The sequence below is a fragment of the Puma concolor genome, chromosome C1 (genome assembly GCF_028749965.1).
Source record: "Puma concolor isolate L17-30 chromosome C1, mPumCon1.1.hap2, whole genome shotgun sequence".
Lineage (NCBI taxonomy): Eukaryota > Metazoa > Chordata > Mammalia > Carnivora > Felidae > Puma > Puma concolor.
In genome coordinates, this window is record NC_141674.1 from 208,271,816 (window position 1) to 208,298,500 (window position 26,685).

Sequence of the window (26,685 nt, forward strand, 5' to 3'; positions counted from 1 at the left end):
GGGAGATAAAATTAGCTTTACATTGCTGGTGAGGAAAAAGTTTGCAAGAGAAAATAGACACAGTAATATTAACACTTATATAGTGTTTATTATTATTCTTAAAATCATGAATGATAATGTTATATTCCAGGCACACAGTAACTACCCCATGAGGTAAGTACTATAATTTTCACTGGTTTACAGATGAGGAAACCGAGGATCATAGTGCTTAAGTAGTTTACCCAAAGTAACCCAGCCAGGAAATGTTAGAACCAGGATTCAAACCCAGAGAAGCTGGGCCTCGTGTCCGTCCTTTTAGAACCACACTGTATCATTCTGTCTCTCAGCTTTGGGAGTCTAAACTTTTGAAGCTCTTATCAAAGGGGGTCCCAAGAGTCGTGGTCATACTAGTTTTAGGGCTTGCAGCTGCTGTGGATGCCTTCGATGCATTGCGTCATTTCCCTAGGCAGACCTGTGGCTTTAGCCATTGGGTGGTTCCTTGTTACCTTGGATACACCGTGTGCTGCTTCTGTCTCAGCCCAGTGGTGCACTGAGTACCTCTTGGCTTTGCACCCCAGGCCTTCTCTAATGACTGCCAGGCAGCCTGTAAGTGTGGGGAGTTAGAAGACCCTTGGGCAGCCTTCAGTCAGTGGGATCTAGGAACCATTCTCTTATCTCCCAAGTTGGGCATTTCATTTGCCTCTCAAAGACCCATCAACCTGCAGCAGGGACGACCCTAACGCACCATTGCAGTGGCCTTTCCTCCTCTCTTGTCTGTTATTTTCCCCTATGCCTTCACTTCTGCTTCCAGGAGCCACCTCTCAGGTTAACTGCCTGTACTTGGATCCTGGTCTCAGGCTCTGCTTTTGGGGACCCACCATGAGGTGGCAACTCACATGGCTACAGAGATCAGGTAGGTGCTGAAAATGGTTGAAGGGAACCAGTTAAATTTCTATAGAGATACACAATGAAATAATTTCAACTTTTATAAAGAAATATATTCTCATTCCATTTTTCTAAAATTTTACGGACATTTTGGTCTGGTTTTACTTTTACCACTTTTGGTGAGACACAGGTAGGAGAAATGCTTATTTTCATGTTAAGTTAAAGAAAAACAGCAGTGAAAACATGGTAAAAAGCAGCAGAGTGACTCGGTCTCAGTATCTGGATACCCCAAAGAGCGGTGAGCGCTGGAATGAACCAAGAAGCTGGCACCCAAGGAGCTTCAGTTCGTTGTCATCATGTGTGTCTTTGGGCCCAGCTTTGCCAGAACTTTCCATTTTAAAGAAAAGCTCAAAGCTCTGATATTTGCCTGGAATTTATGGATTTTTAAATGTTGGCAAGCCATTCGAATTGTTTAAAAAAACATCTGGAGGCAAAACTATCAAAGGCTGCCAGTTTGAGACCGATGTCGCACATGATTTCCACTTCATGAAAAGCCTGATCAGGGGTCGGACTCTATTTTCAGAGGCACTGGGTGTGTGAAGACTGCTGTAAGAACATGCATGGGTCAGCCATGGGTTTGGCCAGTTAAAGGTCCCTTTGGGTCAACAGCATCTTGTTCTGATAGCGTTATCCTGGAGCAGGATATTTCACACAGTCTCCTGCTGCTCCGTGGAATCTGGGACACCAGTTGTCTTGAAGGAATGCCTTGTTATGTAAGTAAAGCCACAGGGAGGCAGAGACAGGAAGCATTCTTCATGGGAGGTTACTTTGAGGACCCAATGCTGGTGTCTAGAGAGAGTTACAACTGGACGTGGGTTCATCTGTGGCATTCTACCAGGGCCAGGAGTTTGGGGACCTGAAGAGCGGCCATGATTTCTTCGTCTTCTTGACCCTTAACTCCCAACCACCTTGCATCTGTTGTCCCTCTACCAGACGTTTCCCTGGCTCCCTGTGCCTTCCTCAGCCCAGATCTCTTCCAGTCTCCTCTCAGCCAATAGCTTCATTCTCTACCCAGTTCCACCAAGCCTGAAACCTAGCAGTCGGCCCAGACATCCCTTGCCCTTGGCTCCCCCAGCCGACCCTCCTCAAGTTCTAGGTGTTTGGTTCCACCCAACTCTCGAATCTCTCTCATACCCACTGACACTGGCCTTTGCCAAACCTTGTCAAAGGTTTCCATTCCTGCACTGGCCCAGCTCAGGCTGCTATAACAAAATTCCATGGGCGGCATGGCTTAAACAACAGATATTTATTCCTCACAGTGTTGGAGGCTGGGCAGTTAAGGACTAAGCTGCTTTCTTGCTGTATGCTCAACATGGCACAGAGACAGACAGAGAGAGAGAGAAAGAGAGAGGGACAGAGAGAGAGCATTCTGGTGTCTCTTTCTCTTCTTAAAATGGCACTAATCCCATCAAGGGCCTCCACCCTCATGGCATCACCTCAACCTAATTACCACCCAAAGGCCTCACCTCCTAATACCATTACACTGGGGATTAGAACATCATCGTATAAATTTTGGAGGGACATAAGCATTTAGTCCATAACAGTGGTCTTAAAAAAATGCAAACTTGATTATTTTACTTGCTGTCCACTTGACTATCCTACATGACCAATTGGCAGGCTTCTTCCCATCATGTACTATGCCCTAACCTCACTGGTCTTCTCGTTTCTCTAAATTCCACATCCCTTTTCACCGCTGGACTTGCCCTGTGCCTACACTGCTGTTTCCCCACCCTTTTGCTGAGTAAACTCTCCCCAGTCCTTCGCAACTCAAGGGTTTCTTCCTCAGGGATGGCTTCCCCACCCCCAGACTCAGGCCTAGTCCCCTTTTAGTAATAATAATGTAGCTTATGGTTGGTGATGATTGTATTAGAAATGATTCAAATCGATTGACCCCTAGCCAGGGTTTCCATCAAAGCTTTTTAGATTTAATCTCCACAATGACATTTTAGGATATATTCTAGTGTTCTGATTTTACAAATAAAGAAACCCAAGTAACTTGACTACAAAACTATAGCAACTTTACCAACACACTTTTATCGCACTTGAAACTTTTTTTAAAATAGTGCTAGTTAGGACTTATAATTACACATTGCCTTTTGTAAACTTTAGAAAATTAACGTTCGTCTTTCCACCAGAGCTTGTGGTCTTGAGATGGCAGGGGCTTTTTGGCACATGTGTTTGCTCACCACTGAAAGGCAGGTATCTAGCACCAGGCCTGGAGCATTGCAGGTACTCAATAATAGAATGCCTTTGGAGTTTTTTCACTCAAATGGCTGTGAAAAATATCTCTCAACAGGAACAAGATAGAATCCTTTATATATATATATATATATATATATATATATATATATATATATATATAAAGGAAGAGAAAAAATAAATCTTAAAAAAAAAAAGAACCTCGATGGTTCAGTCGGTCGAGCATCAGACTTCATCTCATGTCATGACCTCACAGTTTGTGAGTTCAAGCCCCACATGGGGCTTGCTGCTGTTAGTGCAGAGCTCACTTCAGTTCTTCTGTCCACCCCCTCTCTCTCTGCCCCTTCTCCACTTATAGTCTCTCTCTAAAAAATAAATAAATCTTAAAAAAAAGTAGGATGGAAGCATATAGAATAGTGCAGTGTCCTGAAGAACCAGGTTCCTTAATGTTATATTAAAAGATTAGGAGTTACTGAGGGACAGGAGCAAGTACACGGGACAACAGTGAGTTATTCCTAAGAAGCCAGAGGTCTTTGTTTTCAGCCTTAGTGAGAAGATCCCGAAAGTGAATCCTGATTGGCTAGGTTTGGGTCATGTGCCCACGCTGAGCCAATGACTTTGGCCTAGGGAATAGGAGTGCCCTGATTAGCCAAGCCTGGTTGTGCCCACCCCTGTGGCAAGGGCAGTGTTTTCTGTCACCACACTGGAGGTAGGCTGATAGTAGAAGCCTCAGAGACAACTGAAACCAGGAGCTTCCACATAATTTCATAGGCAGGATCAACTGGGTAAAGATGTTGGGCACGTGCTATGTTAGTGAAGAATGCTTCATAAATTCACCTTTTTGTTCCTAATTGGCTCCCTTTGTATCTCTGCTTGCTGCGAGATAATATTTTCTGTGTGCTGGTTTATCCAATAGTTATATTTCACAGTATAAATTAATAAATTTGGATCCTAGTTATACACCAGTTCTGTAATCTGCCCTTAGGGACAGATTTCCTTTTCAGTGTGCTAACAATTGAGGGTGATTAGTTTGTAAGCTCAAGGTGAATCATGAGGAATTCACCGAGATGATGCTACCTTTATTTGGGGCGGGGGTGGGGGTGGGGGGGGGTGGGGCGGGAATCCCTCATTCGTAAGGTTAGAGCTGTAGCTCAAGGACATCATGACTTCATCTCGCTACTTCTGTACAACTTTCTATATGCAATGTAAATATGAGCAAGGAATTAAAAAGGATTAGGAATGTGTCCCCGACAGTCAAGTCCAGATGTCATCCACGGCTGGTCTCAGAGTGTTGAAAATTTTCTAGATGTTTGCTCTTTTGCTTTGTCCTTTTGTGTATATAACTCCCCAGGAGGTAGGAGACCGTGTCTGTGTTGTACAACCGGATCTCCAGTTGCTCTGCTCAGTGAACTGAATGAGTTTATTGAATAAATGGCTACGGAGGTCTTCCATTCTACCCTTCCTTCTACCCTACTTTTTGCTCAGGCAACAGTAATGAAACAATTCTGGGTCTCCTAGATTCTGGACACACATTTCGTGCGCATTTGTTTGTGATGTGTCTTGGAATGGAAATCAATCCAGTTCTTCCCATTGTGCTGCTGGGCTTTGTATTATAAGAAGCACAGCAATGACCACATTGATTTTTGCATGCCCTCAGCAGAGCCATTTTATTCCTTCCAACAGTTAGTCAAATGGCTGACGGCTTCCCTTTCGGAAGCAAAGGACTTGTTAAAATTGGATGAAGAGCACCCAGCTTCCCGCCGCTAAGCTGTGAACCGTGGCAAAAACAGTGGTGAAGGTAAACCAAAGCTTTCAAGAAAGCAAAAGCTGAAGTGAACTGGCTGACCTAGAGAATTCCAGACCCCCTGCTGAGGACTCAGGTAGTTGTAGTTCACACAACTGAGCTGAAAAATACAATTCAGTTTTAACACTGATGTTTCCTTTGCTAGGCAGTTCTTCTCCCTAGTTCATTGTTGTTGTTTATTCCCGACCAAAAAGAGAGAGACAGAGACAGAGACAGAGAGAAGGAAAAGCAAAATGTAGGAACATTCTTTAGAGAGCCCAACAAATGATTCTGAGGACGTGCTGACACCTGGAACATGGAAGCACTCATGTTTTTAAAGTGTCCAATCAGCTTCCTTCAGCTTTGAACAACATCAATAGAGCAAAACCAGTTTCCAAGTATTAGTTTCTAAAATGAATTGCAAAGAATAGCAGAGTACCCGTGAAGTTCTTCAAGGGCTCCATAGATATTTGATTCAAATTTCATTTTTACATAGGCTGTAAATGCTTCCAAGATCGCAATCTTTACATAGGCAAATGTGACATATTTTAAATATGAACTTATGGAGGCCATCAATCAACTGAATATTCATTTGTACTGATGGGTTTATATTTTTCTGAATAAGTTATAATACTTCTTCTGACCACTCGTTATCCTGAGCCTGCAAGGCAAATAGTGAAATGACCTTTAATATTTACAGCGATTTGTCTGTCTTGAATAAAGATTTTCTTTATAGTCATATTGCCTATATGTCTATCTTCATTAATTGCAAGCTTAAACTGTAAGAACTGTGTCACTGCCATTGATGAGCCCGGATTTATATTTTTGGGTTGAAGAAAAGGAAATTGTTTCTTCATTAAATGGCTTCATAAACAAATGCTATAAACCTGAACCAGTAAAACAAATTTATCCAAATCAGATACTTCTTTATTATAAATATCTGAGTAAGAAGTTTTTAAAGAGTTCTATAGCTAAAAGATACTTTTTTAGACCACTAGATTACATCATTTCTAAATTTGTGAAGTTCTGAAATTACATGATTCTATGATATGCTTAGAATCATGAAATGAGTTAGTGATTTTGTAGTGAGGTTAGTTTTCATCAGTGATTATAGTCTACCCTTCAGCTAGAATATTTTTGATTTGTGTTTCAGTCATCTGTTGTTATGTTACAAGATATCCCCAAACTCAGTGGCTTAAAACAAATGATTTTTATCATTTTTATGATTCAGTGGATTGAGTGGGTGGTCTTACTGAGACTCATAGAAATAGCTGCTTTTAGCCAGTGGAGCTTCTGTGACAGGGGCTCAGCTGAACTCCTCTTGCTACAAGGTCTAACATCCCAGGTGTCTTTATGGCATGGCGGTCTTAAGGTTGTATTCCAAGAGAACAAGCCTTGGTGTGCAAGTCGTTATCAAGCTTCTGCTCACATTCTATCTGCTGGGGTTTCTTTGGCCAAAGAAAGTCATATGGCCAAGTCTAGAATCAGTGTGGAAGGGGAATACACAAAGACATGGATGCAGGGAGGTGTGTGTGATTCGTTGGGCACTATTACCGTAAAAATTGATCTTGGTTTTCAATCAACAGAAATGTAAAAGACAGCTAAACTGTATACAATCTGAAAAATAGGACTTCTAGACCATAAGGCAGGAGGAAGGTCCTTACAATAATGGCTCCAGTGAATAACAATTGCCTATGTCCACACTCTACAGTGTGATGCTGTCCAGTGTCCCGTTGAGAGGTTGATAGTATTTCTCTGCCTTGAATCTTCTGGCCTTGTGATTTGCTATAAGCGATAGCGTGTGACCAACATGATGTCATAAGAGGTCTCGAGTCCAAGATGCCTTGGAGTTTCTGCCTTCATGTTCTTGGGACTTAACGTGCCATGCAAAGAAAGATCGGCTAATCTACTGAGTGATATGAGGCCATGGGACGAGGGAGGTCCTAGCCTTCCAGCCATCACACCGGGGCCTCAGACCTGTAGATGGGGGATCATAGACTCTCCAGGCTTCAGCCAATCCACCAGATGAATACAGCCACAGGAGCAAGCCTGTGTGAGACCACCCAACCATCCCACAGATCTGTAAGAAATGATACTGGGATGGTTTATTAGAGTGATAGATAACTGACACAGGAGTAAATATTAACTCCTGCTCACTTCTCATGCAATCCCTATGGAGTCGTCTCTCATTTTCTTCTTTTACAAGGAAGGAACCTGAGACCCAGAAATGTTGACTTTCTTGTTGAACGTCAAGACAGCCAAATAACTGAGAGGACACAGGTCTACTGATTTGTAAACTAAGAATCTTTCTGTTACCTATTAAAGCTAATTTTGGAAGATTTAAAATTCATTTTTTTCTTTCTGAGTAAAGATTATTTTAATCCAAATTTTATTTACTTTCCTTTTGGGCAAAACTAACCTAAAAGCTGATCCTTGGCATTATCTCCTTTAGCTGAATGTTTTCTCTTTCCTGGACTGATTTTTTTTTTTTTTGGCCAAATTTCTAGAAAATCCCACAGGCTTCAGACATGAAAAGACAACTTTGAATTCAGCCCCTGAGGGATAAAGATCAGTCAGAATGGTATGATTAAGTTGATCTTACCAACAGAAGTGTTATGAAGTCTTCCTTTTAAAAAACAAAAACAAAAACAAGACAGCAAGAAAGTTCCAGTAACTAGGGTATCCTGGCCTGGAATATTTCTGCCTTATTTTTCTTCTGTATTTTGGTTTTTTTTTTTTTTTTAAATTTTTTTTCAACGTTTTTTTATTTATTCTTGGGACAGAGACAGAGCATGAATGGGGGAGGGGCAGAGAAAGAGGGAGACACAGAATCGGAAACAGGCTCCAGGCTCCGAGCCATCAGCCCAGAGCCTGACGCGGGGCTCGAACTCATGGACTGTGAGATCGTGACCTGGCTGAAGTCGGTCGCTTAACCGACTGCGCCACCCAGGCGCCCCTGTATTTTGGTTTTAATAGAATGTTTGTGTCGTATAGATTATCTTTTTGAGCTTTTGGAGTTACTATGAGACAGACATAGGTCACAGGAATAGGCATCATTCAGTGACAGAAATGTAAATACCTACATTTGTAAAAATATTTTTTGCTTTCTGATGATTTAACGGTTACAGCCATGCAAATATTGTTTTGGAGACTCTGAATAACGTGGAAGGTGTGAATAACGATGAAGATATCCTGGGGACAGGGCCATTTTTGAGTCAAACTTGGCTGACCCAGGATAGCATACTCACTGATTCTGATTCTCTAAACTCCTTTTCCTCCTAAGGGCCCCATTCTAAGAGGCTCAAAATCATATGCAGAGTAAGAAAACATTCTTCTTTGGTTACTGAAGTTTTTTCTACATACGCACTAGGAGGGTTTTTTTTTTTTTTTTGTAACCACATAAGACACAGCTAAAATAACATTGTCTGAATATTGCCGAGAGAGAAAGTGAGTTTAAGGGAGTGTTGTGTAACTTTGATCAAGAAGTATTAAATTCTGTTTTCAGAGAAAGCAGAGTCAGAAAGTAGTCCTGGGTACTAACAAGAACCAAAGAAGAAAAGAGATGAGAGTACTGCCCCTCTACTTCTCCAGAGGAGACATGGATATGCAAAGAGGGGAGGGGGCAGGAGCAAGCAGGCTTGGGTAGGACAGTGCCCCCCAACTGACAGCAAATTAGCGTCCGTGAAAATATTTTTTCCTTCCTTTTTTTAAATGTATCTAGCTAACTGATTTGTAAGGATATGCTATAACTCAAAACATGTTTAAAGAACTAGGAACAAGGGGTCCCTTGAGTGGCTCATTTGATTAAGCGTCCCAATCTTGGTTTTGGCTCAGGTCACGATCTTGCAGTTCGTGGGTTCGAGCCCCACGTCGGGTTCTGCACTGACAGCATGATGGAGCCTGCTTGCGATTCTCTCTCCCTGCCTCTCTCGACCCCTCCTCTGTTCTCATTCTCTCTCTCTCTCAAGATAAATAAATAAACTTAAAAAAAAAAAGCTAATAAATTGAAAAACTGTTTTAGCTTGCAGTAGAATGAAGTTTCATGGTGGGTCGATCAAATAGCTCTGATTTTTAAAGGGTCCACAATCCTCTGGAGAAAATGGTGGTTAGCCAAACTGTCCTCAGAAAGTTTAGATACTTGATATGAGAGGTCAGACTCTCCAAAGGGAAAATGGAAGAAATTGCCATCCAAGGAGGTTGGGTACAGTTAACTGCAGTAGGTAATGCAAGTGTGGGGCCAGACTGGAATTGTTTGGATGTTAGAGAAGGTGGAAAAGTCAGGGCTACCTCCTGTCTGCCCTTACCTGACCCATCACCCAGACATTTCAGTTAAACTTTCTGGGGCACAGCTAAGGCTCAGTCCAGCTGTGAGTTGAAGATTCACATTCCATTTACATGTTGATTGCTGACAAATATTTCTAAGTTAATGGACATAACTTTCACTGTGTAAAAAGTTCCAATAGGCAAAATAAAATTGAAAAACAACTGCACATCTAAATAATCATTTATATTGAAAAACATTCCATTACTTGACAATAGGATTTTTAATTGTTTTACTTATTTTTTTTAGTGTTTATATATTTTTGGGAGAGAGAGAGACAGAGAAAGAGTGTGAGCGGGGGAGGGGCAGAGAGAGAGGGGGACACAGAATCTGAAGCAGGCTTCAGGCTCTGAGTTGTCAGCACAGAGCCTGACATGGGGCTTGAATTCACCAACATCAAGATCATGACCTGAGCTGAAGGAAGTCGGCTGCTTAACTGACTGAGCCACCCAGGTGCCCCAGATTTTCAACTGTTTTAGAATTACTCTTTTTTTTTAATGTTTGAGATGGAAAGAGAGACAGACAGAAAGAGTGTGAGCTGAGAAGGGGCAGAGAGAGAGAGAGAGAGAAAGAGGGAGACATAGAATCTAAAGCAGGCTCCAGGCTCTGAGCTGTCAGCACAGAATCCGATGTGGGGCTCGAACCCACGCACTATGAGATCATGACCTAAGCCCGAGTCCGGCGCTTAACCCACTGAGCCACTCAGGTGGCCCTTAGAATTACTCTTGATGCTTAGTATCGGACTTAAAGCAGCATGCATTTGTGTATCAGTTATCAGTTATTTTTCACTTATTTTCTAGCCTTTGATTGTATTTCTTAACTCCTGTTCACTTTATCCCCCATGCCCCCAGGCCCCACCACAATTGCTAGACTAGCGAGTTTTCCCTTTATATTTGCAAAACCGTGGGCCATTCCCATGTAAAGATGGGGACTGTTGCTACCTCTGGGCGTCAAACTGTTTGAGTGGTTATGATTGACATTAGTGATAATGTCATAAAATAAAAAAAAGTTTAATACATTTTCCTAAGAGTAAATGGCCTTGAAAAAATAGGCAGAAACTTTACATGAAAGTGATGAGGTATTTTACTACATAAGAAGAAAGTAAAACAAAAGCCATAAACCAAATGGAAAGCTGAACAACAAACCAGGGAAAAAGCACTGGCAGCTTGACCAAGAGTCCCTCTCATTAGATCTCAGGAGTCTGGTAAATCAAAACCAAAAAGGTGAACTTCCCACTAGTAAAATCTTCAAGTTACAAAAAGGAGGTGGGATATCATCTTATTTTTCTTTCTTTTTTAAAAAATGTTTTTTTTAATGTTTATTTTTGACAGAGAGAGAGAGACAGAGCATGAGCAGGGGAGGGGCAGAGAGAGAGAGAGACACAGAATCCGAAGCGGGCTCTGGGCTCTGAGCTGTCAGCACAGAGCCTGATGGGAGGCTTGAACTCACAAGCCTTGAGATCATGACCTGAGCCCCTGCTACTTCTATTTTGTAATGAGATTAACCTAAAAAAAAAATCTCAAGAAACTTGCAATGAAAGAAAAAATGAGGATTTTTTTCCCCCTCGTATATTCTGTGTGGTACCATCGAGAAGGCCACAGAAAATTTGCTAACATATTTGGGCAGAAAAACTCAAGGAATCTTTCGGGACTGCTCCCACCTCCAAATGGGATTTTGACCTCTTTTTAAAACAATTTCCTTTCTTTTACTGTATACATAACATGTTTTACTTTAGAAAAGTTGGAAGAGCCAAATAATTTTAAAAAGAGTCAGCTGTCAGTGTAGCACATAGAAATAACGACTGTGAATAGTGGAATGTATATCACCACATACATTTACAGAAATCTTATCAAAGCATTCACAATATCTTGAATCTGCTTCCTGTTATTAAATAATATATCCTAAACACTTTCCACCAGGAAATATGTATCTCTATGGTAATTTTTAATGGAACCAGATGGCCCATTTCATTAGTTGCCTTTCAATGAACATTTAAATGGCTTTCCATTTTTCTCTATATCTGTTTTTCACTATTATGAATTACTCTACAATAAGCAGCTTGTATATACATCTCTGGACATTTGTCTGATTGATTCCTTGAGGACACATTCCCAAAAGTGGAATTTCCAAGGGACGTGAAACATGTGTTTGGGAAGCATGTATTTCTATGCCCAAATTGCCCTTCAAGAAGGTGACACCGATATGAACTCTCTTGAAACACGATCTTTAGAATTCTTTTGAAATTTTGCCATTTTTTTTTTAAGTTTTATTTATTTATTTTGAGAGAGAGAGAGAGAGAGTAAGAAAGAAAGAATGAGCAGGGCAGAGAGAAGGCGAAAGAGAATCCCAAGCAGGCCCCACACTGTCAGCGGAAAACCGCCCCACATGGGGCTCGAACTCACAAACGGTGAGATCATCAACTGAGCTGAAGTCAAGAGTCGAACACTTAACCAACTGAGCCACCCACGCGCCCCACTTTGCCAATCTGATAAAAAAGAAAGAATGATGTCTCAGTATTGTTTTACTATGTGTTACTCAGGGAACCAGTGACTAGAACATGTTTGCATATATTTATCAGCTGTTTGCATTTCTCCGTTTGGAATTTTCCCGTTTGGTTAACTTACAATTCCAGAGAAGAATCCAGACCACTTTTTTGGCTATGTGAGTCAGTCTGGAATTGTCTCCAGTATTTCGTTTTTTCACCATATTTAAATCTGCTCTTGCCTCTTCCTTAGAAAAATGTTAGGAGCCTAAAACTCACCGAAAGACGTTCTTTCATAGGCTGCTAACTTTTTCTGCCCACTTTGGCCTCTTCTTCAGTCTTTCAATAAAATGTAAAGCAGCCGCATCTTTAAAAATGTGACGGCACAATAGTGATGTTTTCAGATGGCAGTGGGACAAGGGCTATGGGCAAAAGAGAGGGAAGTCTCCTGGTTAAAGAGATAGAGAAGAGGGGCGCCTGGGTGGCGCAGTCGGTTGAGCGTCCGACTTCAGCCAGGTCACGATCTCGCAGTCCGTGAGTTCGAGCCCCGCGTCGGGCTCTGGGCTGATGGCTCGGAGCCTGGAGCCTGTTTCCGATTCTGTGTCTCCCTCTCTCTCTGCCCCTCCCCCGTTCATGCTCTGTCTCTCTCTGTCCCAAAAATAAATAAACGTTGAAAAAAAAAAATTAAAAAAAAAAAAAAAAAGAGATAGAGAAGAAATGGAATGAAAGTGTTTTTCAGAGCGTTTACTCTACAAATGCCCGGAGAAACTCTTCAAGAAGCAGACAATGTTATGCAACATTTCCCAAACATAGTTTTAAAAGTTATTTATTTCTTTCTGAGAGGGAGAGGGGAGAGGCAGAGAGGTAGACCGAGAATCCCAAGCAAGCTACACACTGTGGGTGCAAAGCCCGACGCGGGGCTCCAAACCTGTGAACCTTAGATTATAACCTGAGCTGAAATCAAGAGTCGGACGCTTAACAGAAGGTCTGGAAGCTGAAATACTAAAGCCTCCAGGCTCTGTGGAGCATCACCTGGGCCTCAGTTTCCTTGCCTGTGCAATGCAACTCGTGGATGAGGGAAATGCCTTGCCCAGAGGCTGTCTGTCTCAGAGTGGGAAAAATCCGGGTTCCTAACTCTAAATCCTGCAGGTTCTGCCTTATAGCCACTACCTGTGACTGCTTGGGGCCTATGGTTCTTTTTTTTTTTTTTCCTAATGTTTATTTATTTTTGAGAGAGTGTGAGAGAGAGAGAGACCCATGCGAGCGGGGGAAGGGCAGAGAGAGGGGGACAGAAGATCCAAAGCGGGCTCTGCCGGTGACAGCAGAGAGCCCAATGCGGGACTCGAACTCACAAACCATGAGATCATGACCTGAGCGGAAGTCTGACGCTTAACCGACTGAGCCACCCGGATCTGCGACCCCCACCCCCACCCTCGGCCCCGGCGCCACGGTTCTAAGGCCTGCGTGGGACGCCCTGCCCTGCTCTGAGCTTATCCTGAATCAGGGTGGAGCTGTGTTGGTCCTAAACCTTGATGCATTTACAAGATGTGTTCTCATCAGGTTACAGAGTTTATTACCAGTTATTACATCTTCAAGTTTACGCTTCACCGAGATGAAAAAGCAGATTATGACGGGTAAGGCCCATAAGAGTAATTGTTGCTGGGACATAACATTTCTGTGTACCCCATGAAGCACACTCCTCACGAGAGAGGAGGAATTTTGCAGCCTCTCTGCTTTTGCAAAATAGATTTTTGACGAAAAGATATTTCACGCACCAAAGCCTTATATACTTCTGACTGACTCCAAGCTTAATTAGTCCCTTCTACAGCAATGTCAGCCGTGTTATGGGAGGGGACTCTTCTTGGAGAACTTGGCCATTCAGATACACAAGGAGATGTGCATGGGCTGTAAAAAAGAGAAAACAAAAACCAAATTCCTTGTCTGGAAGCAGAGTTCCTGGAACCCGTGAGTCAGGCGGTGGAAGTTTGTACTTCATTTTGAAAACATTCCCGCTTGTGAAGAACAGAATGCAAACTGGATTCAGCATCTGGGACTTTGCAGAAAACTCTTCCGATAAAGGGAAGGTGATAAGCTGACGAGGCCCCTATTCGCTACGGAAATTTCAGAGGCTCCTTTGGAGAGCTGCTTTCCACTGATAAGCTACGTCATGTTTTTCAGGTTCCCATAGTGAGGAAAACATTCAAGGGTGTCGTCTACAAAATTAACTGCCTGACAAAGGCCTACGGAGGTGGTTTCGGCCACGCAGCTTTCCGCCTCCCCAGACCTGTGCCTGGGCCCACCCTTCCCTTCCACTTTTCTCCCCTGCTGCTACCCTAAAAGGATCTGCTTCAGTTGGTTTGTTCTCTCTATTATTCTTTGAACATTCCTTGATCTTGCCTGTCCTGTTCCCTTTTTCACAATGGTCCTTCCTCCTGTCCGGAATACACTTGGTGATTTGGCCGGAGAGAGAAATCTGTTCCCCAGGTGCAGAGAGAGCCGGTGCTCAAGGAACAAGTTTGTGGTTCAGGCCCTTTTCCAGGGCCTATCAGTGTGAATGAGACATCTTTCTTTCCTTCAAGGTATTCCCACTCCTCTGAAATCCAAAGGCCTCGTGTTCCCTCCCAACCCCTTGTAATCCTTCTGTTGGCTAACTCATCACAATCCCCATTCTCTAAAGCTTTCTGTTTCCGACCACCTATTATTATGGTCTTAGAACAGTTTCCCAAGCTTCGATCTTTTCGCTACTTGCTTCATGAAGTTGAACAAATATATTCCTTGAAGTACAAATGTTTATTTAAGTGCTTACTTAGTATTTGTCTCTAGTCTTTTTTTTTAAATTAATTAAGTTTAAAAGGAAAAGTTTTATCACTATTTCACAAATAGAAAACCCAGCATTACTTGCCTTAAGTAAAAAGTAACTATAAAGAACATAATGAAACCAAAACAGTATGATTAGATGCTCGGGAGAAGCAAAAGGACGTTGGTAGGAGCCTTATTCACGAAGGCAGAAACCGGAAGCAATCCGAATGTCCAGAATAGCACAACAGATAAGTAAATTGTGGTGTGTTCACACCCTAGGAAACCACACAGCAATAAAAAAGAACAAGCTGTTATATAACATCCAGTGGGGCGACTCTCCTGGACATAATGATGAGTGGAAGAAACTAAGTATGTATGAGATGATTCCATTTCCATGAAAAATCAAGGAGGAACTTGAGGCCCCAGAGATTGCTTTGTTAGGAGAGAGTAGAGAAGGAAGGACAGCAAAATTCTAAAGATTCTTCCTCCCATCACACCCCGCCTATAAGAAGGTAAGGACCGTGGGGAGGAATCCCATCTGTTTTTTCAGTGCTGTATCCCCAGTGCCTAGAATGAATGGTACCTGGCATGTGGGAAGTACCCAGTAATCATTTGAATAAATAAATGGATTTCCTTTGTCCAGAAGTTATCTCTGCAAAGGCATCGTTCCTTTTTAAAAAAAAAAATTGAGGTAGAATTGGCATATGACATTATATTAGTTTCAGGTGTACGACATAATGATTCGTCGTTTGTACACACTGCAAAACGACCACCATGATGAGTCTACGGATCATCTGTCACCAGATAGAGCTACAAAATTTCTTTTTCTTGTGATGACAATTTTTAAGGTTACTCTTGGCAATTCCAAATATGTAGTACAATGTTATTGACTCTAGGCACCAGGATGTACGTTACATCCCCATGACTTAATTATTTTATCTGGAAGCTTGCTCCTCTTGACCCCTTTCACCCATTTCGCCCACCTGCCAGCCTCTTTCCTGCCAGCAGTGTCCATTCTATTCTCTGTATCTGTGAGTTTTGTTTTATTTGTTCATTTGGTTTTTTTAATTTATATTTAAACATTTTTAAGTTATTTAATTTATTTTGAGTGTGTGTGTGTGTGTGTGAGAGAGAGAGAGAGAGAGAGAATGGGGGAAGGGCAGAGAGAGAAGGAGAGAGAGAATCTCAAACAGGTTCCTCCCTGTCAGCACAGAGCCAACTCAACACGGGGCTTGAACCCACAAACGTGAGATCATGACCTGTGCCGAAGTTGGATGCTTAACCGACAGAGCCACCCAGGCTCTCCTGTTGTGTTTTTTATACTTCATATGTAAGTGAGGTCGTGCAACGTTTGTCTTTCTCTGTCTGCAAAGTCCTTCTTGAATCTGTACCATCGGGAAAGGACTGTGAATCCTTATTTCACATTAACTGAGGTCTCGACCGAAAGACCTTCAAGAGTCCTTCTGTTTTCCAGTTGTCTGCAGCTCTCCCCAGACTTTTACCTTCAGCCTGCATACGCTCTTCCTCCATCCGTTGGCTCCCCATCCCCAAATCCCTCTCCCAGAGTAGCTACCTGGACAAAGAACTGTTGAGCTCTGTCCCACCAGCCCTGTCTTTCATCCTGAATACACAAAGCTCTTCTGGGACATAGCCAAGATTTGCTGAAGTTCTAGCCTTTTGCAATGAAGTCTTCTCCTGAGAAAGAGCCACATAGTCAGGTGGATTTCCAGGTTGGAAGACATATGGTATTCCTTCGGCTTTGCTGGCTTTGTGCTTTGTGGGAGGGTAAGACCCTTTCCATAAAGAAGAAATGCTCGCGCCTTTTCAGACCGGAAACAAAACCTTCGTATGCACAAGCTTTGTAGTATCTTTTTCCTTTGACATTTAGAGTGCAAGAAGCTCAGGGCAAACAGACATATGCCTAAATAAAAATAATGAGTATTTTGTTTGTTTAAAAAAAAATGTCTACTTTGGTCACTGCTATTATGTGGAAATGATGGCTGGTGTACGTTCACTCACTCTGTGCAGTAGCATCAGGCATCACATTTTACCTGCTTATTAGGGAATAACATCATAACTATAAAAAGTGACAGTAAACTCTTTTGTCTACGAAGACAGTTTTCAAATAGGAAAATAAAATTGTGAGTGCATCCTTAGGCCACAAACCTTCTGGAAGTTCCTCACTGACCACACGTTAGAAATGAGCTCTTCTCTGGGCATTGGAGGTGGGAGGTGGGGGGTGCGGGGGGGGGGCGGGGCTTTATAGTCAGAGACCCTAAAAGGCTGAGCAAATGTCCCTATCAATTCTCCCAGGAATAATGGCAGTTTTGGAAGTTAGGACAAAAGGTTCAAGAAATGGAGCCACAGATTGAGAAGCAATTGGTTTGACTACCAGTTGTAACGATTCCCGGGTCACGTCAGTCCCTATTTTTCTTTCTTTCTTCTTCTCTACATCTCGTGGGACCCAAAGACAGCATGTTAATAAAATGTGCTGAGGGGCGCCTGGGTGGCGCAGTCGGTTGAGCGTCCGACTTCAGCCAGGTCACGATCTCGCGGTCTGTGAGTTCGAGCCCCGCGTCAGGCTCTGGGCTGATGGCTCGGAGCCTGGAGCCTGTTTCCGATTCCGTGTCTCCCTCTCTCTCTGCCCCTCCCCCATTCATGCTCTGTCTCTCTCTGTCCCAAAAATAAATAAAAAACGTTGAAAAAAAAATTAAAAAAAAAATGTGCTGAAAGGCCAAACTTACCTATAAGTCAATAGGGGAAATCAAACTTTCAGAAATTTTCAGATAAGAAAATTTCACCAGGGAAAGCATGATATTGTTCTGCCATTTTCCTTTCATTTTGTTTCATTTTTTTTCCTATAAACACCATCCCTTCCATCCCCAGGCCCTGCGCCTCTAGCCGGTCCTGAAGGTGTAGAAGGAGCTCGCTCTGCCTGTTAAACTAATTCCCAACCTACCTTAAACTCCATTATTTCCTTTATATGAAGATGCCATTAATCGTAAGAAACGGGACTGATTTTATAGGTTTTTGTTGGGGGTAGAGGGTGGTGAATTACCGCTATGAAGTGCGCCCATTGGCATTGATTATAAAAATACATTCAGATTTTAGAAATGGGAAAGTCTAAAAAGTGTCTTAGAAATGGATAAACTACATTATTGCCGTTATTAGGAAAATTGCGTTTTAATGGGGAGAGGGGGGAATTTAAGCCTTTGGTGGGTGCCTGAGAAGGAATGATGGGTATTTTCATGGGGGGTGGGGGACATTCTTTCAGCCTGTCCTCATGTCGTACCACATGGTGGACCACCAGCTGTCTTGTCCCACCCTCATTTCTGGTTAAGACTGGAGTATGTTACTTCTTTATCATCTTATGAAATTAATAGGTTGTCAAACTCTTTAAACCTCTTAGAGTAAAAGCGCTTTAAGGGAAGTGTCAAAACCAGATTTCAAACTGCAACCTTTTATTTTCCAATGCCAGCAGAAATATAACCTATTAAGTTCCTCTTCTTTTCCCCGGACGAGTCTCAGGGAAATAGCGGTAGTTGCAATATTTATAAAGGCCCTAGGTTACAATACATCAGCAGAAGAAAGGTTATATGAGAATAAAATCCAAGCATTCTTTAAATCAATCAGTGCTCATCGAATTTACCTACTCTTTATTTTTACATAGTACAATAAATGGATGATATCACAAAAGTAATGTCAGGGGCAAAACTCTAGAATCGAGAAACAAATATAAATACAATACTTTCTTTGTAAAGGAAGTCAGCCAGTGGTATTTATAGTCCAGTGAGAATTGACGAACATCGTGCATATAAAGCACTTAAGCTCTAAGTCTGTGACAGGGCTGAGCGCTTACTAAATGTGTCCAGTGAGTATTGTTGTGAAGTCACAAGTTGTCCTGATGTCATTAGCACTCCAAGAGACTGGAAATGTCCATCGTTCCAAGTACTGGGTCTAGAAGACATAGGTTTATTGAAGTTTCATTCACAGCTTGGAACTTACAACATAGCCACATTAAAAAAATATTGTCCTTTCAGCATGAATCCCCATATTACGTGCGTGTGAATTCAGAGATAAGAGTTAATCATAGCTCTGGTGATGGCTTAATACTTTCAGGAGGAACTGTAGGTCTCCCTTCTAATTAATGAGTGGGAAGAACCTTTACTGAGTTGGTTTTTGTTTGTTTGTTTGTTTGTTTGTTACTTCTTCAACATTTCACACACCAGAACCATAGAGAAGCATATTGATAAATTCAGGTCTTTTGCTTTTCAAAGTGATTTCCTTTCCACTCTGGAGAAAATTATATATGAAAAGCTTTTTTTTTCTGTTGGTTAAATAATGGTGTGCTTTTGAAAGGAATGCTTGGTGGGACTCACCGAGGTCTTATCAGATCCTTTGAGGTAGGCTGTTGAACTAACAGATACCACAAGGAAGTGCTGTGGGAAAGTGTGGAGAGAAGAGGGTTTCTGAGTCAGGGTGGAAAGGGTTTCAGGGCTCCAGAGATAGGGATGAGTCATTCCAGTAGATTGAGGGCTACTGAAAAAACAGATAGAAGGCTGATGTCCACCATTTTGTCCAAATCAGTGTTGTTCACACCTCTCTGTGTATAATACGCACACATAACGAAGATTATCCTTCTGTAAGTATTTTTCAATACACCAATTTGTAACCTTGGAGGCAGAATATTCAGGGCCTGTAGTTCTTAAGATCCATCCTCAACATAATCACATGCTTGTGTGGCTCCGAGCCTAGCCTTCTGAAGGTGTTTGTTTCTCTGACTGGGTTGCTCTATATCTGCTAGAAAAACACACACTCCGTGGTAACAACAACTTGTTCCCAGCTGTCTTCTGTGTGATCATTCTTTTTAGCTATGCTTCATTTCAGCTGCATGGGAGCACTATCTCTCAACACGTACATTAAAACTACACTTGTAGTTAGAAAATGAGAAACAATTCCCATTAGGTTTATAGTGGCCTTAGAGTAAAGAAATAGATTTCCCCACCCACTGGCACATGCTCAGAATTGTTTGATGCAATGTTATCATTCCTATTCAAAAGACAGATCCTATTTGAAAGATGGAGAGAAGACCCAAGGGACCAGCTGGCAAACACCAGGACAGTGGTCATCAGTGGGGTAGGGAAGTAATTTTTCTTCCAGGAGACATTTGGCAATTACGGAGACATATTTGATTGTCACAACTTTGGGGGGTGGGGTGTTACTAGTGTCTTATGGGCATAGTCCAGGGATGTTGCTAAATGTTCTTCAATGTCAAGACAGTTACCCCTACGATAAAAAATTATCTGGCCTCAATGACAATGTTGGTGAAGGCAAGAGACCCTGTATTAGAGCCTGTGTTTGGATAGTTTCTCTGACTTTGGGGCCCAGCCTGCTCACTATATGATGCAGAAGAGTTGGTTCCCCTCAGTATACCTTCACTTTCCAAGGATCCTGGGAAGTGGAAAAGGTGGGGGCAGAACTTGATATACTTCCAAAAAAAGAAAAAAGAAAGAAGGAAAACATAATTTTGGACGGTTTCCTCTGCCAGACACTCTTGGAAGTGCATTACATGGTTTAATTCATTTAATTTTAAGTACAACTCTTTGAAGTAGTTTGTGCATTTTATGTAAAAGGGAAAGAAAGGCACAATAAAGTTAAGAAACTTGCCAAGGGCATGGTGCTGTCTGGATCCAGGACTTAGACTCACACCCATGTGTTATTTCCCAGCAGAGAACAGGGAAGATGAAGAAGCCTTTATGTCCACATTCAGGGCAGAGAGCACAATGAACCACACTAAGAGAGTCCCTTAGCCCACGGGGTATCCGGGTTGCCAGGACTTTTGAAATGGAAATCACTCAGCATTATTATAGCATTTCATGGAAAGTAAGACACCATTGGTTGTAAGATGCACTCTTCCTTTTATGTACCAGTAAGAAAGAAACCACAGTTTTCATGTGTAAGATGTCATCAATTCTAAGAGATATATTAAAGATACCAATAATGTGTTTTTAAAATGTGCGTCAAATAATTTATCGCAAGTGGGTTAAGCAGCTCGACATGACACTAGGCTGTGTTGTGCAGAATAGCATATGAGAGCTCTCTCTGTCCTCAGGAAATAAAACAAAAGCCTTTTAAAGTCATTAAATGTTTAGATCTCGTTTCTTAATCTACAATGCAAGCCTAATGAATAATGCAGAGAGTCAATGATAGCTTTAGGTTTTGTTGACTCAGTAGGACAAGAATGTTATGGACTGTGGGAAGAGGAAGTCCTTTTCTGTTAGAAGGATCTACACAATTTAGGTTGAAAGGCATGATGTGTCAAATTCCGTGTTTGTAACCATGGAGATGATATAAGAACAATGGACTATGTTCTCTTCACCATCAAGTTCCAGACCAGAGTAGCTTCCATATTAGTTGAATGAATGCATGAATCTGTAGAGTTCGTTTTATCTTTTTCTTTAGACGACTTTTCAAAAATGCAAGAATACTTCTAGCTTCTTTCATTTCTGTGTCTTATGCTTGCTTTCATTTTCTGTGTCTAGAAGAGAGCAAAACATTGAGTTTAATTCAGGAACAAAAGGGCCATGGAAGAGGATGCTGAAGAAGAAGATGGAAGGAATCTTCCTTAGATATTTTAAAGCAAGTGCTTGGGGCCCCATCAGTCTTCTAGACAGGAATCAGGTTTAGGGATTAGAAGAGAAAGAACTTGTGCATCGGGTAGCAGCATGTTGTGGTAGTACTTTGTGTATCGGGGACAGACATCGTCATCTTCCTTCCTTTCATTGCCCAACACTCCAGTTGGAAGTTCAGAAAAAGTGCTTGTTTGCTGAAAGTGACCAGATTCTCTAAAATGAAGATTTATTAAGAGGTACTGTTGTATTCTTTGACCTTGTAATTGTACTTCTTGAGGAAAGTTCTTGAGAACATGATTATTTATCTAGTAGATATCTATTGAATCCTTCCTCTGTGCCAGAGGCTGCTCTGGTCATTTTTAAGTATGGGAATGGCATTATCTGACTTTCATTTTCCGAAGATTGTTTTGATGCTGTATGAAGAATGCATTGTAGGTGAAGCAAGAGAGGAAGTAGAGACATTAATTGGGAACTATTCCAGTGGTCCAATGGAGAGGTGATGATTCCAGTGGTCCAATGGAGAGGTCCAATGGAGAGGTGTGTGGCAATGAAACAGAAGAGGGATACAGCTTATGTTTTGTAGCTGAGTGACCAAGATACGCTGGTGGGTTTGACACGAGGCAACTAAAGGAATTTAGAAGAACACCTAAATATTTAACTCGAGCAAGTGGATGATACCCTTCAATTCTAGAGGAAGAGCGGTTGCAGAGGCAGCAGAGAGAGCATTATGAACTTTGGTTTAGCCCTGTTACGTTTGTGATGCCTTTGAGGCATACGTGCATAGACATCGAAAAGCCAGCAGAATATATGACTCAAGAATTATAGGAGGGGTGCCTGGGTGGCTCAATCAGTTAAGTGTACAGCTCTTGCTCTTAGCTGGTAAATGAGGGGAACAGGTGATAGGATAACATATATAACGTGAGCTCAGTTTTGTTAATAAAAGCCACGGCTATCCGTATAAAACTAAAAGGGATATATATTATGAGCACGTTAAAAGTAATTGTCTCTGGGGAATCAGATTAGAAGTTACAGACATTTTCTTCCCTGTTCCTTTTTTTTTCCTTTTATTTAATTTATTTTTTTTTAATTTACATTTACATTTAGTTAGCATATAGTGCACCAATGATTTCGGGAGTAGATTCCTTAGTGCCCCTTACCCATTTAGCCCATTCCCCCTCCCACACCCCCTCCAGCAACGCTTTGTTTGTTCTCCATATTTAAGAGTCTCTTCTGTTTTGTCCCCCTCCCTGTTTTTATATTATTTTTGCTTCCCTTCCCTTATGTTCATCTGTTTTGTATCTTAAAGCTTTTAAGTACTTTCAAATCTCTGCAATGAGCACATTTAAATGTTGTAATTTCTTTTTAAAGAGTTAAAACAAAAGTGAGATTTTGTTTATAAATTAAGTATCCCCTCCAAAAATATACTGAGCAGTTTGTGTGGGCTTCCTTACGTATAGTCTTACCATGGTGCCAGGATCCCCATCGTGGATTCATGGATTCCAAGGCTTCTGCTTTTGTGCTCAATTACATGGCGGGGTGCCTCCCCCTCCACCCCGTGAGGAAGAGAGCTCCCCTGGTCACCAGCATACCTATTCGTCTGAGAATGGGCCTTTGGAATGTTCTCTTTCCTTTAAGGGTTATGCTTCCCTAGGTGACGAGAGAGAGAGAGAGAGAGAGAGAGAGAGAGAGAGAGAGAGAGGGCAAAGCTGGAATAGTTGCCTTTCAAAACCAGGTGAGGAGACACTAATTGTGCTGAAAATTCATCTGGCCTGGCAAGCAGCAAGCAGCTGTAAGTCTAAGCTCTGATTCATAGGGCAGTTTTTAAATTAAAAAAGAAAATCTCTATTTGCTGCTTCTTCAAAGGGTTAGTAAAGATTTCTTTCCTGGAAACGTGTGGTTTAATCTCCTGTAACATTATTTTCCAAAGGTATTTTAGAAGTCTTTTTTTTTTTCCCATAGACGGAAAATTTTATGAAATCTGTTTATCTTGAAAAAGTCTCTCCATGATAATACAGAACAGAGAGGAAAAAACACTCACTCAAAAACCAGAGCAGTGTTCACTCAACAACAAAAAACAAAGAACCCAAAACTAAAAATGATCTGCTTGTTTCATTCTTATGCAGCATCAATACAATGAGATTCTTTTTTAATGTTCCTAAGTCAAGCTTCATATGCTTTAAACTGTGTTACAGAGAAAGATAAACTCTATTCTCTCTGTGTGTTTCAATAGCCAGACACAGTTTTGTTTCTAAAAAATTCTATATCCGATAAGATATATATGCTGTAAATGCTACAAAAAGGCTAAAATACATTGTTTTTTATAAATTTAACTTAATATAGTCCATTGCAGCTCTGTAGTTTCCATACATCGGAGTCGAAGACACAGAGAACAACATCAACTTTGAACGTGAATATTGCACATATTCTTTCAAATTTGGCTAGAGTAATGCTATAGAATCCTCACTAGAATTCAGCTTTCCCTGGGTTTGCCCTTTGTGGACCACTGAGAGACTTAGGGGCCACTGTCAGGATGGGGCTCCAGCTTCTTTTTGATCTCCAGACCAGCTGCCCTTGAATTTTCACCAAACCCGGTGATGCAATCCATAGTATCAACCCTCTGACCTCAGCAGTTTCTTGGTGGAGGAACACTGGCCATTGCCTCCTTGGAGGTCAACCCAGAACTAAAATCATTGTCTTGATTTTTGAAGTTAAAAAAAATTCTTCTTTTTCTTATTTTGTTGTTGTTGTTGTTGTTTTTGTTCATTAAACCAGACAGCCGGCAACTTTCCAGCCAGCTGAGACATTATTCAGATAAAAAATTCCAGGTCAAGCTGCTGGGAAGCAAGTTATGTATGTAGAATTCTTAATTTCCTGGAAGTTTTAGGAAAGGAACACATGGTCTGTGCATTGTGTATGAATTACCTTTGTGGAAGAAGGCTCCAGCGTGTCCCATGTAAATAATTAATAGAATGTACGTCCAGAACAAGCAGCTGCAGGGCCAGTTTCCATCTGAGACCTCTTGTTTGAAAACCTGTAGCTTGTGCTGAAGACCAAGATTATTTTATGTTTGAGGAAATGAAAGAAATAGCCTTTGTTCAGATAAGAGAATGTATTATTAATCACTGTGTTCCCAATAGCTGTTTTTTTCTCCTTCTGAGATTAGTGTTGCTCATATAGTAGGTCTCTTGAATATCTCATTCAGAACTCTTAAATGTCTCTTAATAATTTCTGTCTCTGCATCCCTTTCATTTGAGTTTTTTGGAAAATTTTTCTTACTGTTTATTATTTTTCAGAGGGACAGAGCACGAGATGGGGAGGGGTAGAGAGAGAGGGAGACCCAGAAACAAAGCGGGCTCCGGGCTCTGAGCTGTCAGCACAGGGCCCAATGAGGGGCTCGAACCCGCAAACTGTGAGATCATGACCTGAGCTGAAGTCGGACACTTAACTGACTGAGCCACCCAGGCGCCCCTTTCATTTGATTTTTTTTTAAAGATAATTTTTTTTTCAACGTTTATTTATTTTTGGGACAGAGAGAGACAGAGCATGAACGGGGGAGGGGCAGAGAGAGAGGGAGACACAGAATCGGAAACAGGCTCCAGGCTCCGAACCATCAGCCCAGAGCCCGACGCGGGGCTCAAACTCACGGACCGCGAGATCGTGACCTGGCTGAAGTCGGACGCTTAACCGACTGCGCCACCCAGGCGCCCCGATAATTTTTTAGAGTAGTTTTAAGTTTACAACATAATTGAAAGGATGGTAGGTCGATTTCTTATATACTCTCTGGGCCCTCGTCCTATGCACAACCTCTTCTATTATCAACATCACTCACCAGACTATTACTTGCAGGATTATGCGGGATGAACCTACATTTACACATCATACTAACCTGAAGTTCATAGCTTACGTTATGGTTCACTCTTGGTGTTGTACATTCTATGGCTTTGGCCAAATGTATAAGGACATATACACATCATCATAATGCCATACAGAGTATTTGCATCGCCCTAAAAATCCTCTGTGCTCCCCTTACGCATTGCCCTTCTACAGGCCCTCCCTCTGCCATCAACCTCTGATCTCTTAACATCTCTGTTATTTTGCCCCATTTGGATTAAAAACTTTTTTTTAATGTTTATTTATTTTTGAGAGAGACAGACACAGAGTGCGAGGCGGGGACGGTCAGAGAGAGAGGGAGACACAGAATCCGAAGTGGGCTCCAGGCTCTGAGCTGTCAGCACAAACTCATGGACCACGAGATCATGACCTGAGCTGAAGTCGGTCGCCCAACCAACTGGGCCACGCAGGCACCCTTACTGACACATATTTTTTAATTCCACATTTTAAAAATCAGTTTTTTTGCTGGTCTTTCTGTTCCAGAAAATCTCTCTGTTCTTATCTTGATTTGCCTTAAGTACTCCTTATTGTTATTCAAGTCATTTTCTGTCTCCTCCAGCAGCTCTGTTACACCAGGGACAAGTTCAGAGTTTCATTTTTTTCTCCCTCTCCATGGCTGCCAAGGTCCCTTGGGTGTATGAGTCTTACTTGGTAATCCAGGCTCAGTTCCAACTAGAAAGACCAAATGTATCACGTATTGGAAAGGTGCCTCTAGAGTGGCGGTTGCATCGCTTGTCGGCCTTTTGGCTAAGATCAAGTGTAGAGTGGCAGTTGTCCCAGCAGATGCACCAAAAGGAAGCCTTTTGTTTGTTTGTTTGTGTGTGTGTGTGTGTGTGTGTGTGTGTTTGTTTTCGAGTCTCCTCTCCCTCTTCCAGTATAGAGTAAATTGAGACCAGTTGTTCAACTGATAGGAAGATCTGACCTCCTCATTCTGTGAATGTCCACCTGCTCTGCAGAGTCTGGGCATCTTCCAGGACCAAGTTCTTAGATCCTTGGGGCCTCTTCTATTCCTGCCTAAGCTTCCCACCTACCCCACCAAGGAAAGAGCCCTACAATAGCTCCATTGCTGGTACTCTTGGACCCCATGCTCTTGTGACCCCAGCAGAAGTGAGACCTGGAGCTGGAGTTAGGCTAACAAGGCATGGCAGACAGTCAGCTACTCTTTCCAGAATCCCTTTCTCCAGGGAAAAAACAAAAACCCAAAACTCAATAAGAGGATTCAGTGTGAGATCGTGGTATGTATCTCATACAATATGCAGAAGGCTCTATAGGACTGACATCCTTTGAACTATAATCATGATTTGTTTCTATATTTCATTAACACGATGATGACTCTGATGTTCACAGTGTTACTGGCTGTAAGATACTTAAGGACTTGCAATATTCTTTTTTTCTTAATTTTTTTTAATGTTTATTTATTATTGAGAGACAGAGAGAGACAGAGAATGAGTATGGGAGAGGCAGAGAGACGGGGAGACACAGAATCTGAAGCAGGCTCCAGGCTCTGAGCTGTCAGCACAGAGCCTGACACGGGGCTTGAACCCATGAACTTTGAGATCCTGACCTGAGCCGAAGTCGGACACTTAACCGACGGAATCCCCCAGGCGCCCCAGGACTTGCAATATACTTAAGAAAATCAAATTATACGCAGTAC